General features: G+C 44.2%; 1 long non-coding RNA gene across 13 annotated transcripts in view; it reads left to right on the top strand.

The window, feature by feature from the left end:
- LOC143806493 (uncharacterized) overlaps positions 1-5,490 on the top strand; it is a 138,889-nt gene extending 133,399 nt beyond the window's left edge. For 12 of the 13 annotated variants that reach the window (XR_013221479.1, XR_013221480.1, XR_013221482.1 and 9 more), the window contains one exon: positions 1,862-5,490. This is a non-coding gene — a long non-coding RNA (uncharacterized LOC143806493). The remainder of the gene's footprint in view (positions 1-1,861) is intronic. The other variant, XR_013221486.1, reaches the window with a different exon arrangement.
- Positions 5,491-16,115: the final 10,625 nt, after the last annotated feature.

Below are 16,115 nucleotides of genomic sequence, written 5' to 3'. Positions count from 1 at the left end.
AAAGATGTGCAACTATATGGATGGATAGATGTCCGAGAGATATATAATTTGTGCCTTGCGTCTGTAGTTTACTGTACATCTTTTAACCTAATAAGTGAAAAAAAAATGACGTGGGGTCCCCCATGCTGCTGGAATAAAACAAACATGTCTGTGTGTGGGTCACAGGGACACACAATCCCTACGAAAACACAGACATGTGTGCAGCCCCATAGATTACATTGGATGCGTGTGCGTACATGTCTCCGGTTTGTACACTGCTCAAAAAAATGAAGGGAACACTGAAATCTCACATCCTAGATATCTCTGAATGAATTATTCCAGTTGCAAATTTGTATTCATTGCATAGTGAAATGTGTTCAGAACAATAAAACATAACAATTATCAATGTAAATCAAAATAAATAGAGGTCTGGATTTGGAATAATACTCAAAATCAAAGTGGAAAATCAAATTACAGGCTGATCCAACTTCAGTGGAAATGCCTCAAGACAAGCAAAAGATGCTCAGTAGTGTGTGTGGCCTCCACGAGCCTGTATGACTTCCCTACAACGCCTGGGCATGCTCCTGATGAGGCGGTGGATGGTGTTCTGAGGGATCTCCTCACAGAGCTGGACTAAAGCATCCGCCAGCTCCTGGACAGTTTTTGGGGCAACATGACATTGGTGGATGGAGCGAGACATGATGTGCCAGATGTGTTCAATCAGATTCAGGTCTGAGGAACGGGCGGGCCAGTCCATAGCTTCAATGCCTTCATCTTGCAGGAACTGCTGACACACTCCAGCCACATGAGGTCTGGCATTGTCCTGCATTAGGAGGAACCCAGGGCCAACCGCACCAGAATATGGTCTCACAAGGGGTCTGAGGATCCCATCTCGGTACCTAATGGCAGTCAGGCTCTTTCTGGCGAGCACATGGAGGGCTGTGCAGCCCTCCAAAGAAATGCCACCCCACACCATTACTGAGGATGTTGAGGCAGCAGATCGCTCTCCACGGCGTCTCCAGACTCTGTCACGTCTGTCACATGTGCCCAGTGTGAACCTGCTTTCATCTGTGAAGAGCACAGGGTGCCAGTGGCGAATTTGCCAATCCTGGTGTTCTGTGGCAAATGCCAAGCGTCCTGCACGGTATTGGGCTGTGAGCACAACCCCCATCTGTGGACGTCGGGCGCTCAGACCATCCTCATGGAGTCTGTTTCTAACCATTTGTGCAGACACATGCACATTTGTGGCCTGCTGGAGGTCATTTTGCAGGGCTCTGGCAGTGCTCCTCCTGTTTCTCCTTGCACAAAGGCTGAGGTAGCGGTCCTGCTGCTGGGTTGTTGCCCTCCTTCGGCCCCCTCCACGTCTCCTGGTGTACTGGCCTGTCTTCTGGTAGCGCCTCCAGCCTCTGGACACTACGCTGACAGACACAGCAAACCTTCTTGTCACAGCTCGCATTGATGTGCCATCCTGGATGAGCTGCACTACCTGAGCCACTTGTGTGGGTTGTAGAGTCCGTCTCATGCTACCACGAGTGTGAACGCAAAACCAACATTCAAAAGTGACCAAATCATCATCCAGAAAGCATTGGTACTGAGTTGTGGTCTGTGGTCCCCACCTGCAGAACCACTCCTTTATTGAGGGTGTCTTGATAATTGCCAATAATTTCCATGAGTTGTCTATTCCATTTGCACAACAGCATGTGAAATTGATTGCCAATCAGTGTTGCTTCCTAAGTGGACAGTTTGATTTCACAGAAGTTTGATTTACTTGGAGTTATACTCCATTGTTTAAGTGTTCCCTTTACTTTTTTGAGCAGTGTATTTACATGGACGCCACACATACACGGACGTTGTTATATCATCAATATTTTTTTTTTCACAGTTGTTCCAGAAATGTGAAGATGACGCTGCCGTCCAGTAATGTAACTTTTCATACAGACTGTATGAGCAGCTAACGGCTGAGATATGGCCGAGATTTGGGAATTTGGCATCATCGGACTCTTATTTCCTTTTTATATTGTGAGAAGCAACTTTGTATCAAAGCTGTGAACGATGGACAATTCTACATCTACAACCAGTGGAGGCCGGGGCTGGAAACACCGAGACCGAGGCTGGAAACACTGAGACCGAGGCTGGAAACACTGAGACCGAGGCTGGAAACACTGAGACCGAGGCTATGCTACAGTATATGATACACGCAGACTGTATCTCTGCTCTTATGTGTGCTCAGCTCATTATACATATCACTATACAAGTCCTCAGTGATGGATACCTGCACCTCTCCCACGTCAACCCCTGCCCTGATTATTATTCTACAAGAGGTAATAATACTACATGAGAGTGAAATTCACACTGCTCTTATAATCACCATAGAGCCAGTATACCGCCACATAACCTCACACATCTAGTATACCGCCATATAGCATCACACACCACTACACATCTAGTATATCGCCATATAGCATCACACACCACACTTCTAGAATACCGCCGTATAGCATCACACACCACTGCACATCTAGTATACCGCCGTATAGCATCACACACCACTACACATCTAGTATACCGCCGTATAGCATCACACACCACTACACATCAAGTATACCACCATATAGCATCACACACCACCACACATCTAGTATACCATCATATAATATCCCACACCACCACACTTCTAATATACCGCCATATAATATCACACATCTAGTATACCATCATTTAGCATCACACACCACCACACATCTAGTATACTGCCATATAATATCGGACACCACCACACATCTCGTATACTGCCATATATCACACACCACCACACATCTAGTATACCGCCATATAGCATCACACATCTAGTTTACCGTCATATAACATCACACACTACCACACATGTAGTATACCTCCATATAATCTCATACATCACAATACAGATAGTATACCACCATATAACATCACACCACCACACATTTAATATACTGTCATATAGTCTCACACACCACCACACATCTAGTATACCGTCATATAATATCACACATCTAGTATTCTGCCATACATATTGTATACTTCCATATAACCACACAACAACATACATTTATTATACTACGGCGCTATACAACATGATACACCACCGCACATGTAGTATACCTCCATATAACATTACACACCACCACACATCAGGTGTACTGCAATATAGCATTGCATACCACCTTATAGCCAGTATGTCACATAACCCTTTATAACGAAGGTATAAGTCTGTATTATATTATATCTTATCATACAGTCTGTATACTTTAGAGTATCATAACACACTGTCATATAACAAGTATCGTATACCTCTATGTAACCTCATGCTATTATACATCCAGTTACATCTACTCAGCCTAAGATATCACCATATATCTAGCATACCTCCATATAAGGCCAGTCTCACACGTCCAGATAATTCCGGTACTGGAAAAATCGGTACCGGAGTTATCCGTGTCCGTGTGTCTGTGAGCTCACGTGGCACATCAGTGTGGCACACGTGCGGCCGCCGTGTGCCGTGTGTACCATACGGACCGTGCAGGAGACAGCGCTACAGTAAGCGCTGTCCCCAGCGTGTGGTGCTGAAGCTGGTATTCATCCCTTCTCCCCAGCAGCGTTCGCTGGAGAGAAGGAATGAAAAATCATGTTTTTTTTAATTTTTTTTGTTTTTAAAATAAAGTTCCCGGTCAGCTCCCGCCTCCCACCCCCTGTGCGCTCGCCCGCTGGCATTAAAATGCTCACCCAGCTCCTGCGATGCTTCCTCACAGCGCCGCAGCTTGTCCGGTATGAGCGGTCACATGGTGCCGCTCATTACAGGGATGAATATGCGGCTCCACCCCTATAGGTGGAGGCGGGAGCTGACCGGGAACTTTATTTTAAAAACAAAAACAAAAAAAAAAACATGATTTTTCATTCCTTCTCTCCAGCGAACACTGCTGGGGAGAAGGGATGAATGGCGGCATCAGCACCACACGCTGGGGACAGTGCTTAACTCTAGCGCTGTCTCCTGTACGGTCCGTGTGGTACTCAGTCAGCACACGGGCGGCACACGGACGGCATCCGTGTGCGGTACGTGTTTACACGGAACCATTGACTTTAATGGGTCCGTGTGATCCGTGCGCTCCCACGAACACTGACATGTCTCCGTGTTTTTCAAACAGACACACGGTCTGTGAAAACTCGCTGACATCTGCAGAGACACATTTATTTTAATGTGTCTACGTGAGTCAGTGTCTCCCGTACATGAGAAAAATGTCACCACACGTACCGGAGCCACTGACGTGTGAAACAGGCCTAACACATCCCACTATACAGCCATCATGCCTCTATATAATGTCACTGTATTGTTTCCACCTCACTTTACAAATTGAAATCAATGGACAGATTGGTTAGATGTGTTGGGCAGCTATGTCTATTTTTCCTGACCTTCCCATAGGTGCCGGGAGTCATATTGATGACTTACCCAGAGTTTATCACTCAGGCAGTATGATGGCTCGGTGGTTAGCATTTCTGCTGTCCGATGCTGGTGCCCTGGGTTCAACTCTGACAGGAGGACAATGTGATTCCTCCTCTCAGGTGTACTTTAGAAATTGTAGTCAGTGATTGTAATGGGACCTGCTCTAGTTTTTTCTGACCTTCCCATAAATGCTGAGAGTCCTATTGATGATCTGGCCACTGGCCAGATATAAACTCTCAGGCAGCGCAGTGGCTCAGTGGTTACCTCCATTACCATCCTATACTTGGGTCTTTAGTTCATCTCTGACTGAGGTCAATGAGATTCCTCCTCTCAGACACATCTTAGAAAATGGAATCAGAGACCTCAAATGAAACCTGCTCTTCCTTTTCATGACCTGTCGGTGAGTACTGATAGGCATATTGATGAACTAGCCATCAGGTAATTCTATGGTGGCTCAGTGGTTAGCTTCCTTACCTTTCAACGCTTGGGTCCTTAGTTCTTCTCTGACGGAGGTCCCAGTAATTCCTCCTAACAGGTCTACTTTAGAAATTGCAAATGGAGCTGCTCTAGTTTTTCCTGATCTTCCCATTGTGCTGAGAGTCATATGGGTGGCAGCACACCTGAGCACACCTGAACCCTGAACTCCCATGCTGCAAGGCACCAGTGCTTCCCACTGAGCCACCGTGCTGCTCGGAAGAAAACCTTTGGCAAAATCATTGATCTGACTCGCAGCACCAATGGGAAGCTCTTTGTTGTACTTTCAGTGATAATATCATCTCTGCCGCCATATTGGTTATATTGATATTTCTCCCAACGTTTCTATCCAAAATTTAAGGAAAATGTCCAGCCCCGCTCATTTTGACCCAGAATGTCCCCCATGACTGGCATCAGTCTGCAATGGATCACTAAACTATATTTTTGGTGTGCAGTTTCATATTGAAACGTGAAATATGCGAAATAATATTTTGTAATTTTTTTTTTCCGTAGGCAATAATGACATTATAAACTCCAATATGAATAAAATACATAAAATCCAACCAGCTGTGCTAGAAATATTCATTGCTTGGCATAAAGAGAGATTTCGTTTAGGTCATATTGGCTTTGGTGATTCATGAATAAACCGGGGATCACAGAAAAATTCCTTTAATCCAGCATCTGATAGTACAGAATATGCAAAATTTACCTGCAATAAGAAGAATTCAGAATGTGTCATAATCTAACCCAAATGTATCCAGGTAATAGGAAATTTCATGTAATAAACCTTTTATTCATGAATATGTACTGTATATTTTATATAATAGGATAAGCTGCCCCCCCTAAAAAATAAAAATGTCCCCCGTTACCTATGTGTGGTTTGTACAGGATAATTGAAGAGGGCATTATTATAAGGAGCTGCAGAAAGGGTGTTTATTATAGGAATGCCCAGAGGAGGCATTATTCATATATAGAGGCACAGAGGGGGCATTATTCATATATAGAGGCACAGAGGGGGCATTATTCATGTATAGAGGCATTATTCATATATAGAGCCACAGAGGGGGCATTATTCATATATAGAGGCACAGAGGGGGCATTATTCATGTATAGAGGCATTATTCATATATAGAGCCACAGAGGAGGCATTATTCATATATAGAGCCACAGAGGGGGCATTATTCATATATAGAGGCACAGAGGGGGCATTATTCATATATAGAGGCACAGAGGGGGCATTATTCATATATAGAGGCACAGAGGAGGCATTATTCATATATAGAGCCACAGAGGGGGCATTATTCATATATAGAGGCACAGAGGAGGCATTATTCATATATAGAGGCACAGAGGGGGCATTATTCATATATAGAGGCACAGAGGAGGCATTATTCATATATGGAGGCACAGAGGGGGCATTATTCATATATAGAGGCACAGAGGAGGCATTATTCATATATAGAGCCACAGAGGGGGAATTATTCATATATAGAGGCACAGAGGAGGCATTATTCATATATAGAGGCACAGAGGGGGCATTATTCATATATAGAGGCACAGAGGGGGCATTATTCATATATAGAGGCACAGAGGAGGCATTATTCATATATGGAGGCACAGAGGAGGCATTATTCATGTATAGAGGCACAGAGGAGGCATTATTCATATATGGAGGCACAGGGGGGCATTATTCATATATAGAGGCACAGAGGGGGCATTATTCATATATAGAGGCACAGAGGAGGCATTATTCATATATAGAGCCACAGAGGGGGAATTATTCATATATAGAGGCACAGAGGAGGCATTATTCATATATAGAGGCACAGAGGGGGCATTATTCATATATAGAGGCACAGAGGAGGCATTATTCATATATGGAGGCACAGAGGGGGCATTATTCATATATAGAGGCACAGAGGGGGCATTATTCATATATAGAGGCACAGAGGAGGCATTATTCATATATAGAGCCACAGAGGGGGCATTATTCATATATAGAGGCACAGAGGAGGCATTATTCATATATGGAGGCACAGAGGGGGCATTATTCATATATAGAGGCACAGAGGGGGCATTATTCATATATAGAGGCACAGAGGGGGCATTATTCATATATAGAGGCACAGAGGAGGCATTATTCATATATGGAGGCACAGAGGGGGCATTATTCATATATAGAGGCACAGAGGGGGCATTATTCATATATAGAGGCACAGAGGGGGCATTATTCATGTATAGAGGCACAGAGGAGGCATTATTCATATATGGAGGCACAGGGGGGCATTATTCATATATAAAGGCACAGAGGGGGCATTATTCATATATAGAGGCACAGAGGAGGCATTATTCATATATAGAGGCACAGAGGAGGCATTATTCATATATAGAGGCACAGAGGAGGCATTATTCATATATAGAGGCACAGAGGGGGCATTATTCATATATAGAGGCACAGAGGGGGCATTATTCATATATAAAGGCACAGAGGGGGCATTATTCATATATAGAGGCACAGAGGAGGCATTATTCATATATAGAGGCACAGAGGGGGCATTATTCATGTATAGAGGCACAGAGGAGGCATTATTCATATATAGAGCCACAGTGGGGGCATTACTCATATATAGAGGCACAGAGGAGGCATTATTCATATACACTCACTGGCCACTTTATTAGGTACACCTGTCCAACTTCTTGTTAACACTTAATTTCTAATCAGCCAATCACATGGCGGCAACTCAGTGCATTTAGGCATGTAGACATGGTCAAGACAATCTCCTGCAGTTCAAACCGAGCATCAGTATGGGGAAGAAAGGTGATTTGAGTGCCTTTGAACGTGGCATGGTTGTTGGTGCCAGAAGGGCTGGTCTGAGTATTTCAGAAACTGCTGATCTACTGGGATTTTCACGCACAACCATCTCTAGGGTTTACAGAGAATGGTCCGAAAAAGAAAAAAAATCCAGTGAGCGGCAGTTCTGTGGGCGGAAATGCCTTGTTGATGCCAGAGGTCAGAGGAGAATGGGCAGACTGGTTCGAGCTGATAGAAAGGCAACAGTGACTCAAATCGCCACCCGTTACAACCAAGGTAGGCCTAAGAGCATCTCTGAACGCACAGTGCGTCGAACTTTGAGGCAGATGGGCTACAGCAGCAGAAGACCACACCGGGTACCACTCCTTTCAGCTAAGAACAGGAAACTGAGGCTACAATTTGTACAAGCTCATCGAAATTGGACAGTAGAAGATTGGAAAAACGTTGCTTGGTCTGATGAGTCTCGATTTCTGCTGCGACATTCGGATGGTAGGGTCAGAATTTGGCGTAAACAACATGAAAGCATGGATCCATCCTGCCTTGTATGGAGCATCTTTGGGATGTGCAGCCGACAAATCTGCGGCAACTGTGTGATGCCATCATGTCAATATGGACCAAAATCTCTGAGGAATGCTTCCAGCACCTTGTTGAATCTATGCCACGAAGAATTGAGGCAGTTCTGAAGGCAAAAGGGGGTCCAACCCGTTACTAGCATGGTGTACCTAATAAAGTGGCCGGTGAGTGTATAGAGGCACAGGGGGGGCATTATTCATATATAGAGGCATAAAAGAGGCATTATTCATATATAGAGGCACAGAGGAGGCATTATTCATATATAGAGGCACAGAGGAGGCATTCATATATGGAGGCACAGAGGGGGCATTATTCATATATAGAGGCACAGAGGGGGCATTATTCATATATAGAGGCACAGAGGAGGCATTATTCATATATAGAGCCACAGAGGGGGCATAATTCATATATAGAGGCACAGAGGAGGCATTATTCATATATAGAGGCACAGAGGAGGCATTATTCATATATAGAGGCACAGAGGGGGCATTATTCATATATAGAGGCACAGAGGAGGCATTATTCATATATGGAGGCACAGAGGGGGCATTATTCATATATAGAGGCACAGAGGGGGCATTATTCATATATAGAGGCACAGTGGAGGCATTATTCATATATAGAGGCACAGGGGGGGCATTATTCATATATAGAGGCACAGAGGGGGCATTATTCACATATAGAGGCACAGAGGAGGCATTATTCATATATAGAGGCACAGAGGAGGCATTATTCATATATAGAGGCACAGAGGAGGCATTATTCATATATAGAGGCACAGAGGGAGCATTATTCATATATAGAGGCACAGAGGAGGCATTATTCATATATAGAGGCACAGAGGGGGCATTATTCATATATAGAGGCACAGAGGAGGCATTATTCATATATAGAGCCACAGAGGGGGCATAATTCATATATAGAGGCACAGAGGAGGCATTATTCATATATAGAGGCACAGAGGAGGCATTATTCATATATAGAGGCACAGAGGAGGCATTATTCATATATGGAGGCACAGTGGAGGCATTATTCATATATAGAGCCACAGAGGGGGCATTATTCATATATAGAGGCACAGAGGGGGCATTATTCACATATAGAGGCACAGAGGGGGCATTATTCATATATAGAGCCACAGAGGAGGCATTATTCATATATAGAGCCACAGAGACGGCATTATTCATATATAGAGGCACAGAGGGGGCATTATTCATATATAGAGCCACAGAGGAGGCATTATTCATATATAGAGGCACAGAGGGGGCATTATTCATATATAGAGGCACAGAGGAGGCACTATTCATATATGGAGGCACAGAGGGGGCATTATTCACATATAGAGGCACAGAGGGGGCATTATTCATATATAGAGCCACAGAGGAGGCATTATTCATATATAGAGGCACAGAGGGAGCATTATTCATATATAGAGGCACAGAGGAGGCATTATTCATATATAGAGGCACAGAGGGGGCATTATTCATATATAGAGGCACAGAGGGGGCATTATTCATATATAGAGCCACAGAGGGGGCATTATTCATATATAGAGGCACAGAGGGGGCATTATTCATATATAGAGCCAGAGGAGGCATTATTCATATATAGAGGCACAGAGGAGGCATTATTCATATATAGAGGCACAGAGGGAGCATTATTCATATATAGAGGCACAGAGGAGGCATTATTCATATATAGAGGCACAGAGGGGGCATTATTCATATATAGAGGCACAGAGGAGGCATTATTCATATATAGAGGCACAGAGGGGGCATTATTCATATATAGAGCCACAGAGGAGGCATTATTCATATATAGAGGCACAGAGGGAGCATTATTCATATATAGAGGCACAGAGGAGGCATTATTCATATATAGAGGCACAGAGGGGGCATTATTCATATATAGAGGCACAGAGGGGGCATTATTCATATATAGAGCCACAGAGGGGGCATTATTCATATATAGAGGCACAGAGGGGGCATTATTCATATATAGAGCCAGAGGAGGCATTATTCATATATAGAGGCACAGAGGAGGCATTATTCATATATAGAGGCACAGAGGGAGCATGGCCTCCAGGTCACTAATATTCTTAGGTTTGTTGTAAGCACCTTCTCCACATTCTACCACAGATGTCTTATGGGGCTGAAGTCAGGTGCCGGCTGCTTTTTGTTCTTGTTTCATCGATTTTTTTTTTTTTTTAACAAACAGCAGAAAGTTTGTAGATTTTGTTAATAAGCTGAATCTACAATAGTGAAGGGGGTGAATACTTTTTCTTGCAGCTGTACTTCTCCACTATCACTACACAACATGGTTCCTCGGTGTTCCTTTCATTTCTCCCAAGGGCTCAGCTCCATACAAACATTTTAGCTATTCCTGGAACGTCAGCTCAGTCCTATTAAGGTGTACGATGTCTGTGGCAATCATGAAGAAGACGAGTAAGTTCTTCCTTAAAGGGGTAATCCTTCTCTGCTCACCTCCATATCAGGAGACAAGTGACTTAAAGTCTACAGATATCTGCCGACACGTACTTAAGTGGCAGGTATCGCGCACGTGTCCTATTCCATCTCTTTTGTCAGTTTTATACATTAGTCTTGTCAATATACTGGAATAGCAACTTTCTTCCAAAACAGCGCCACTTTTGTCCATAGGTTGTATGTGGTATTGCAGCTCAGCCACTTAATATTGGCTCTGCTCCTGCTGGCCATTGTATATGGGCCACCTGATGGCGATGATGCGGCTGACACTGGATCACAGTAAGTATTTTTTTTGTAAGTTGAGTAAAAAAAAAAGTCAAGATTTTCAATATACTTTGCATATATACCGTAATATGTTTCCTTTCTTCGTTACAGAAATATTCGCAATGTTAAATCTACATCAAAATCCGCTTTGGACCCATTTTGTGAAAATGCTGCGGATATGCTGCACATTTCAGACTTATTGCATTGCAGAGAGTGAAGCTGGTAGTGAAATCTGCAGTATAAATCGATATGATGCAGATGTTGGTCAAATCTGTGGCAGATTTTATCTGCGGTGTGAGGATGAAATTTAGGTTATGTTCACGCTTTGGAGCAAACACTCTCTAAAAACCACAAGTTTTGATAGGAAAGTTGCAGAGTTTCTGATCCAAAAACTCCGTGTGCGCAAAGGCTTAGGATACCTTCCAATGGAATGTCCAATGGATATCCGCAGAGGTAAATACCAGATCATTGCAAAGCCAAACTAAATAAGCAAAGCTGCAGTGTAAAGCATGGAGAAAGCCAGAGCAGCAGCCTCAGCCGTTCACGAAACAGAAGGTAGATTCCTCTGACTCCCAACAGACAATGCTGCTAAGATAGTAGAGGAAACGAAGAGCTAGCACTCGATAAATCACAGAGTTCGATGGTGCATGTGAAAGGAACCTGTGGTCCCATAAATACTAGGCATACAAATCACTGCACTCATCCAGTTCAGAGAAAAGATATTATTTGCTGAAGTGAATATTTTATTTGAAATACGGTGATGCTGATGAAACAGCAATTTTTAACGTTTCGGCCCCACAGTGGCCTTGATCACAAATATAGTGCTCTAACAAATAGAAAAAAATACAGTGTATGAATACAGAGTTATACACAGTGTTATAGTAATATTTACAAACTGTACAATACCAGATCGGAATTCTATATACAATTTTAAAGACTGAGGAAAACATGTCAGAAATGCATCAATAGTAAAAACAGCCGGTACTGATCAGTAATGCTGCTAAGATGGCATCACAGATCATTGCCCTGAGGCAAATCCACCGCTAAGTTGCACTAGTAAGGCCAGTCTCACACGTCCAGATAATTCCGGTACCGGAAAAATCGGTACCGGAGTTATCCGTGTCCGTGTGCTCACGTGGCACATCAGTGTGGCACACATGCGGCAGCCGTGTGCCGCCCGTGTGCCGACTGGATACCACACGGACCGTGCAGGAGACAGCGCTACAGTAAGCGCTGTCCCCCCAGCGTGGTGCTGAAGCAGCCATTCATTTCTTCTCCCCAGCAGCGTTCGCTGGAGAGAAGGAATGAAAAATCATTGTTTTTTTATTTTTTTTGCAGTTGAAATAAAGTTCCCGGTAACCAACCCCCTCCCACCCCCTGTGCGCCCGCCCGCTGGAAATAAAATACCCAGCTCCCTCGATGCTTCCTCTCAGCGCCGCAGCTCTTCCTGTATGAGCGGTCACGTGGTGCCGCTCATTACAGTGATGAATATGCGGCTCCACCTCCAATAGGGGTGGAGCCGCATATTCATCACTGTAATGAGCGGCACCACGTGACCGCTTATACAGGACAAGCTGCGACGCTGAGAGGAAGCATCTAGGGAGCTGGGTGAGTATTTTATTTCCAGCGGGCGGGCGCACAGGGGGTGGGAGGGGGTTGGTTACCGGGAACTTTATTTCAACTGCAAAAAAATAAAAAAACAATGATTTTTCATTCCTTCTCTCCAGCGAATGCTGCTGGGGAGAAGAAATGAATGGCTGCTTCAGCACCACGCTGGGGGGACAGCGCTTACTGTAGCGCTGTCTCCTGCACGGGACACGGACGGCATCCGTGTGCGGTACGTGTTTTACACGGACCCATTGACTTTAATGGGTCCGTGTGATCCGTGCGCTCCCACGAACACTGACATATCTCCGTGTTTTTCAAACGGACACACGGTCCGTGAAAACACGCTGACATGTGCAGAGACACATTGATTTTAATGTGTCTACGTGAGTCAGTGTCTCCGGTACGTGAGAAAACTGTCACCACACGTACTGGAGCCACTGACGTGTGAAACCGGCCTAACATGCAGATTTTGCAGCAGATTCACAGCAGAATTTAAACCTAGTACAACATCGGGGTTAAAATTTCATCCACTGTTATCTTCTGAGGAATAAGTAAATTCACAGATAAAACTTGCATCTTTTTGTTCCCACATGGACTCACTCCATGGGTTAGTGCACATTAAGTCCTTTTGATGAGTTTTTGGAGTAGAAACTCCTCCAAGTTTTTGAGTTTTGCTCTTTTGAGGAGGATTTGGAGAGTTTCTGCTCAGTGTCTGCTCCAAAAACACATTTAAAAAAATTCAGTGTGCACATGATCTAAAAAAGCAGTGCTGAAAAGCAGCCGAGAGACAAGACAATAAATAGCAGGAAAGCGTCACCCAGAGGTGGATTACCACATTACACCTCCACTGTATGGGACGATAACACAATATATGTAGTCAAGAATCAGTGACATAGAGTAATCAAAGTTCATAAGGAGCAGTGAAAAAGCAAGGCTACAGAGAGCAAAGTAAAGAGGTGCATGTATGCAGTAATGTCATAACATTAGTTGTAGCTGCCACATTTTAAAGGCAAACTGTCACTTGCCATAGATATTTACAGTGATTTTCTTATCTGGTGTAAATACCGCTGTTCTCCAAAATCCGGTGTTGTTTTTCTTTAATTCCTGCGCCTCTCTGTTCCTGAGATATGGCCCATTCTTCCCAGTATATTAATCTAGTCTTGTTAGCCAAGTGGGTATGGTTCTAAAGAAGATGGCCTGCGAAGAGTTGAGAAACACCCCCACTTGGCCAACAAGACTAAAGAGAAAAGGGAGCCACATTTCTGGAACGGAGAGGCTCAGGAACTAAAGAAAAACAATGCCGAATTCAGGAGAACAGCGGCATTTACTCCAGGTAAGAAAATATACATATTTATGGCAAGTAACACATTCCCTTTAACTCCTTTAATGATGTACATTTTCTTCATATGTTGCTATGGAAAGTATGAAACCGGCCTAGCGGCTTGCTGAAGACCCCTGTAATTGTCATCTTGTTCTGTGATTTCCTTTTATGTTGCAATATTAAGGCATTATAGTATATAGTACGAGCGATCAAATGATTGAACGGTCAAGTCCCCTAAAGGGACTAAAAAATACAGTAAAAATGAAAAAAAAAAAAAGTTTTAAAAAATAAGAATAAGTTAGAATCACCCCTTTCTCACTTTCAAATATAAAGAAATAAAAAATAAACATGTTTGGAATCATTGTGTCCAACAATTCTGTTCTATCAAAATATAATTTTTTTTAAAAGCAGAAAATTGAAAAAATCAGCACTAGACTCGCCACAGGTCCCGTCCAAAAAATGCAATAAAAAAACAAGTATAATGTCATATGTGCCCAAAATAGAATATATAAAAACATGAGCTCAGGGCGCATAAAGCACGCTCTAAAGGTACCTTCACACGAAACGACTTTGTAACGATATCGCTAGCGATCCGTGACCTTGCAGCGTCCTGGCTAGCGATATCGTTTAGTTTGACAGGCAGCAGCGATCAGGATCCTGCTGTGATATCGCTGGTCGCTGAATAAAGTCCAGAACTTTATTTGGTCGTCCGATCGCCGTGTATCGTTGTGTTTGACAGCAAAAGCAACGATACCGGCGATGTTTTACACTGGTAACCAGGGTAAACATCGGGTTACTAAGCGCAGGGCCGCGCTTAGTAACCCGATGTTTACCCTGGTTACCAGTGTAAAATGTAAAAAAAACAAACACTACATACTCACATTCGCATCCCCCGCCGTCTGCTTCCCACACTGACTGAGCGCCGCAAAGTGAAAGTGAAAGCACAGCACAGCGGGGACGCGAATGTAAGTATGTACTGTTTGTTTTTTTTACATTTTACGCTGGTAACCAGGGTAAACATCGGGTTACTAAGCGCGGCCCTGCACTTAGCAACCCGATGTTTACCCTGGTTACCCGGGGACCTCGGCAACGTTGGTCGCTGGAGAGCGGTCTGTGTGACAGCTCTCTAGCGATCAAACAGCGACGCTGCAGCGATCGGCATCGTTGTCGCTATCGCTGCAGCGTCATTTCGTGTGAAGGTACCTTAACACAGTTTCATCAGCGGAAAAAATAAAAAAGTGTTAATAGTGGTTTTGCTGTTTTTTTTCCCCCAATTTCACTGCACTTGGATTTTTTCCACTGCTTTCCAGTAAAATGATTCATGGCTAGTGTTGAGCGATACCGTCCAATACTTGAAAGTATCGGTATCGGAAAGTATCGGCCGATACCGGCAAAGTATCGGATCTAATCCGATACCGATACCCGATACCAATACAAGTCAATGGGACTCATGTATCGGACGGTATTCCTGATGGTTCCCAGGGTCTGAAGGAGAGGAAACTCTCCTTCAGGCCCCCGGAACCATATTAAAGGGAACCTATCACCCCGTTTTTTTCGGTATGAGATAAAAATACTGTTAAATAGGGCCTGAGCTGTGCATTACAATAGTGTAGTTTGTGGACCCCGATTCCCCACCTATGCTGCCGAAATACGTTACCAAAGTAGTTATTTTCGCCTGTCAATCAGGCTGGTCAGGTCGGATGGGCGTGGCTTCTTCCCCCAGATATTGCGTAGTTTTCCGTTGGTGGCGTAGTGGTGTGCGCATGTCCAAGGTCCCCAATCCTGCACGGGGGGGTGAAAATAGCAGCGATGTCCGTTATTCCATTGGTGGTCGGTGGGCGCCAAAATTTTAAAATGCGCGCGTGTCCAGCCTCCCGGCTTGTGATTGGTTGACCGCGACGCAACCAATCACAAGCCGGGACGTCACGGGAGGCTGGACACGCGCCCATTTTAAAATGCGCGCGTGTCCAGCCTCCCGTGACGTCACGGCTTGTGATTGGTTGCGTCTCCCATGTGACTGCGACGCAACCAATCACAAAGCCGGGACGTAATTTTAAAATCCTTAAGGACCTGAAATTACGTCACGGCTTGCTGTGATTGGTTGCGTTGCCCATGTGACTGCGACGC

This window comes from Ranitomeya variabilis, chromosome 2 (genome assembly GCF_051348905.1).
Source record: "Ranitomeya variabilis isolate aRanVar5 chromosome 2, aRanVar5.hap1, whole genome shotgun sequence".
In the NCBI taxonomy this organism is placed as follows: Eukaryota; Metazoa; Chordata; class Amphibia; order Anura; family Dendrobatidae; genus Ranitomeya; species Ranitomeya variabilis.
Note: the sequence above shows the minus strand (reverse complement) of the source record. Positions and strands in the feature narration are given on the sequence as shown.